Raw genomic sequence first — 5,692 nt, forward strand, 5'->3', positions numbered from 1 at the left:
ATTTTTCTCTAGAGTCAATATTTAAAAAGTTCATTAAGCAATCTTTGTTAATTGCTGAGCTTAGTGGATTGGAAAAAATAATCTGACGTGCTCCATATGGCTCAGAACAATACTACGATTATTGGAGACGCAAAGCGCCCATGCTTAATTTTTTAATACGTGATGCTTTTTAGCTGAAACACGAGCATCGAACGCCTCTTCGTTCTGCGCTGCATTGACCCGCTCGTGTCCGCAGATGCCGCTGCGGTTTTCCCATGAATAAATGTGGCGACGACCCACACCGTCTACTGCTGTCATGCCGCTCTCCAACAATTAAACATTGGCCGCATCATTTCGTGTAGTGTGGTGTAGCTCGCGCATTTGATGTCTTGAAAGGCGTCACAGGCAGTTTTCAAAGAAGGGGTAGAAACGCACTGTCCATGCCATACACGACGCGTTGTCACTTGCGATAACAAATTGCTTCAAGCTGTAATGTGGTCAAGGAATTCTTTTTTTTTTCCGGCAGTTCGAGGACATTTTAAACGTGACTGGTTCTTTCGAGCACGCAAATGTAATGCAAGGATTTATTTGATTTATCATGAACATTAAGCTGGTGACGCAAATCATTCTCCGGTGTCGGCACCATTTATTCTTTAAAAAATATGACAATATATCTTCCGGCGGTTGCACTCCGAGAAGGACTTTACTGCACTGATCGCGTTATATGCAGTACTCACGAACAAAACCTGAGTGCAGGTTATGAAAGAGCCCATTTTTTATTATTGTTGTTTAAACTTTTTGCAGTTTTGTTAGGAAAGATACATCTCCTTGGCTGGAGGTTGGGCAGGGTGGCGTAAATTATGAAGCGCTTAGGAGATACCAGCGTACATAAGCTATCTTAACATACAACGCATATGATTCGACCAACATGACTTCCGAAAATCGTATTCGCAACTTTCACGGCCTAGAGAGGGCGCTAGTGGAAATCCAATATGGCTGTCGTTTAGGGGACCGTTCCGACGCCGCCTGAGAGTGTGTCTGTCACTTCGAACCGCGTAGTCTTTCGGCTACAGCGGTCGTGTTGTCACGGCTTTTTTTAGGTCATTGACTCTTGGATGTATTACATCGCACATTGGGGGTTGAGAAACGCGTGTGCGGTGTACTTTTGAAGGAGGAGATGTTTTGAACGCCTGGCATATCATTTGCTGTGGTGTGAAGGAATGCACAGCTTCGTCGTACAAGGATTATGCCTGCAGTCTTTCCAACTGCGGAAATGCCCACACGAGCTGTGGACCAAACGATAAAGGTAAGTCCACGTACTGTACTGGCTTGTTTGCTTTCCTCGTGTCCCTTTCTTCGATGGGGTATTCTCGCCGACTTTGCGTGTGTGACCGCACTTATGGAAGTGTAATTTTTTTTTCCGCTGATAGATAGTACAGAAACACCTGTTGCTCCCCGGGCCCGAACGCTGCCCGCGAACGAAGCGCTTGCTGCTGATGCGTGTGGTATGGAGTATATGCACACGGTCGTTCACTCTCAGATCATGCCAGCGGATGGCTGCGCTTTAGAGGATCAGTTCGTCCGAGGCGCCTTGCACGGAAGCAAAAGTAGGACAGGTGTAGAGCAACCTGAAGCTACTGCTTCTTGTCCTGTTTTCGCTTCGATGCACGGCTACGACGGAAGCAATGGCGCTCTGAAGAGCCCAGCCATCCGCTCGCACGATCTAGCTAAGAGTGAACGGCCGTGTACCTACAGTCGCGACGTCGCTGTTAGAACCCTATTATTGCTTTGCACGGCAGAAACTACGCTGCTTTTATGCGCTTGTAAACAAAAGGCACATTGTTGTATTTGACTGCTGAAGCGGGATTTATGGGGTAGCACAGCAGATGAGACATGCTTGGAAGCTGATTTCATCACCGCAGAAACACTAATTTCAAATCAAAATCTTATTTCCATCATTTATATGTTCACAGTAGAGGACACCAGAAAAGAAATCTGCCAGTAGGCTGCTGCACTAATCCGCAGCCCCACGCATTGATTGGCGTGTGTGCAACAGAAATAAAAACCAGTCAATAAACAAATGATGATATGTGATCAGTGCAGAATATAAGTAAAAAACGACAGTCTACAAAAGAAGTATTTTGATGACAAAAAATTTGATGGAGTAATCCCCCACGCAGCTGAAGTGCTTCTTCACTACTACAGAAATAAACGCCGCGAGTACAAATGTTTTTTGTTCTCTTGCAGGGTCACTGCTCGTGCAAAGCAGGAAACCTCGCCTTTGACTGCACGGCGTGTGCACTGCGGCACGCAGCAAATTTTGTGATTCTTGTACCTCTTGCCCATAATGAGGAAACAATAAAGGAAATAATTGCCACTACGACTCGCAGTACCTGTCCGACTTCAGTAGTGCACTACAGTGTTCAGAAAAGCCGTCGTTAAACTCGCCAGCGACTAAAAATAAAGCACCAGCGAACCGCCGAAGTGGTGCCGACTGAACGCGGGAATGGGCTGGCTGCGTGGGCATCCCCTGAAGGACAGTTTTGACGGCTGCCGCATGGCGTCGCTACCATCTGTGAAAGAGAACAGGAAAATTGCACTAAAAATGTTTCAACGTAGCGCGCCCGCGTGTGTTTTCGGTCCCCACGTGTCCAGTTCGTACTTACTGATTCTTCCTAGAAAATACGCGCCCACCTCCGCTTCTTAGTGGCGTAGAATCAGCCGTATCGACGGGATGCGGGCTTGCGTAGGCCTAGAGGTTACCACGCATCCAATTAGCATGAATTTTTCATCAGCATACTTCGCTAGAAAGGTGGCAACTTTTTGCTGTGGACCCGGTATGTGCACCGGAGCACGGAGCCAACACGTTGGATATTGTCACACTTGACCATCGTCAGCGCGAAGAAGGCAAAAAAGCACCTCTACGAGCATGGCAGGTGGTGGCAGGGTCCGCACTAGCCACGTGAAAACGCGGCGTCGTCTGCTAGTCCTCATCGCGGCGTTTCTCTTTCTGTTCACTGTGCTGCGCTACCGTGAGGAGCATGGTCGAGAACAAAGTCCAACTCTGGGCGACCCTGTCCCGAGAACTCCAGACGAGGAGGATGAGACCGAGAGAGAGGGGGGGGGGGTGTTCGTGGACATTCGTCTCGATGCCGGCAGCTGTCTAGAGCACCTGCACCGTTTATGTCTACGTTCTGGTGAAGGCATGCCCACGTTCGAGGCGAACCTCCCACCCGCCCGATCACAGGTATCACACGTGCAAGCACCTACCAGAAAAATGCGTGGTGCAGCGCATAACGCTCTAGCGGGCATTCAGCGGGCCACACCAAAGAAGGGAGGCCGTGGTCAGACAATCCGCCCGTGTTGACTGCCCGCTGTTACATCTGTCCACGGACCTGTCAGTCCCACGATCAGTCCTAACGTTTTTCCTGGGATCTGCGGTTTGTCTGGGACACGCGGTGAAGAAAAAGAACTAGGAGTTGAGTTGAATAAAGTTTATTTGCCCAACGGTTGATATTGTGCCCGGGGCTAGGCTGCCAGGGATCCACCATTCGAGGAACATCATTCGAGGTCCTCGGCGACGGCCCTGGCCCGCTGGACAGCCCACTCCTGGTCTTCGGGGGCCTCGCTGAGAAGGGCGGTTCGCCATCGCTCAGCAAGGCGCCCCGCTTCAGAGGCTCACCAGTAAATATACGGCTCGGAGTGTAAGCGATATTATCTCAACAAAGAGCGTTAAGCGAGAAGTCAGAGAGGCGGAGAAGATTTACTAGATTGCAGCGATAACGGAAAAAAACCGGCTCTCATTAACTACCGAAAGAGCAAATACTAAGTAACGAAGGAACCATTTTATGATAATTCAAGGGTAACCGCTTTACTGTTTGAAGCCAGGTTGGGTTACCTTGGAACGCATAGTTACAAAGCGAGATTCAGTAAAGAAGAAGAATGCACATGCTTTGGGGAAGATGGGGGAACGGCGGAGCGTGTTCTGATTGAATGTGGAGATATCCACCCAGGTGTACGTTTGGGAACGAGCCTACATGAAGCCTTCGGTTTTAGGGACAACAATAGAAAGATGAACACGTCCACGAGAGCAATCAGCAAGAGACGTTTATACTACCGGTAACTGAAAACTAGACAGAAAGCACAAAAATAAATGGTGGGGAAAATAAGGACATTCTGTCGTAAGGGGCAGAGAACCTGACTGTGAATTTATGTATTATTTCCTGTAGTAAGATCGATTTAATCGAAGTCGACAAGGCATTAGGCCAACATAAAAAGAAAAGGGAAAACATCTTTTTTTTTTTTTGTCGAGCGTGGTGGGACACGTCACCGCCCCGTTAAAAGGGGACGCTCATAGCATCCATCCATTCATCGATCTATCCGGCTAGAGAGCACCTTTACGTAATAATGTTGCCCATGGGTCCGGCTAGAAGCCACGGCTATGCGGCGAAGCCACACTCTGTTGTTGCAGGCGACATGCTTAACGCGCCTGTCGCGTCAACGACCGCCAATGAAAGAAACAACACCTCTTTTCGGGACTGTGCCACGGGAATACATAGGCTGACTTCTCAGCCTCGACAGTGGACTTTCGGAGGGTCACACCTATTAGGAAGAGAATGGCGGTGCCGAGAAAGCCCTCTTGTTGCACTGGTGCGCTGCAGCGGCGGCCGGGAGTTCAATAATTGGCCTGCGCATCAGCTTCTCCGCAGATCGCGGTTGCTAGCTGCGTTTGGAAAACAGATGCGCAAGTCTGCTACCTAAAGGTAGCGTGGGGTGAGTTCTCAAAGCTCCCTTCAACCACAGATAGATAACTGGCTGAGTTATACGAGCGCAAAAAAATAAATTGACGACCACAGGAAAGAGGACGAATCCTGTTGTAATGCATGCGCATCCAGGCATAAAGTAACAACACGGCATCGTCAGAGGAGGTTGCGCATATATTCAAATTCTGCGCCCAGCAAAGCGATAGACGGCTCATTGTAACTCGGTTTGCTTTTCTGGACCCCTAATTTGAATTTATGCCCAACCACCTCTGATTTACATGTTTTACTTTTTTCCTGTATGAGCATGAATTACAAAAGGATATACATGGGGTGTTTTCTTTCAAGAGCCAAGCCCACTTTAATGGAAGCATAGTAAATCGCAGTTTTTTTTTGCTACTGACAATATAGTCGGGCCTGCTCCAACAACTTTTTGCCATTTTGCTAAAGTGACCAAAACATCTCAAATCTTTACTGCACCTAAAATCTATATGTAGCCCCCTGTTGTCGGTATTCAGGAGGAAAATTTGAATTTGACTCTTACCGAGTGAAACAATTCACTTAAAGTAGCTAGTCAAAGAAGTGTATATAGCAGCAAATGAACGATATAACACTATTTTGCGACAAAATTAACAGTATCATTGTGCTTCCGTTGGTGCCGTCATTTTTTTGTTGTATTGGAGCAATGGTGATGGCCAGACCTGTAGAACGAGTGGCCCTTCCAGTCAAGAGGCACACCACTCTGGACTGTCGGCAGCGTTTCCTTGTTGTAGATGCACATGTAGATCCTAAAAATTTTGGCCCACAACCACCCTGGGAACTTGGCCGAGAATCGGGTAGTTTAGAAAAAAAATATTCATAAGGTATATACGAGAAAAATTTCTCGTTTTGTGTACCAAAAAGATTTTTTTAGAATTGTTATTTTGAAAACAAAAGAATGGCGGTCCAATGAA

Source organism: Rhipicephalus sanguineus, chromosome 10 (genome assembly GCF_013339695.2).
Source record: "Rhipicephalus sanguineus isolate Rsan-2018 chromosome 10, BIME_Rsan_1.4, whole genome shotgun sequence".
Classification (NCBI taxonomy): Eukaryota; Metazoa; Arthropoda; class Arachnida; order Ixodida; family Ixodidae; genus Rhipicephalus; species Rhipicephalus sanguineus.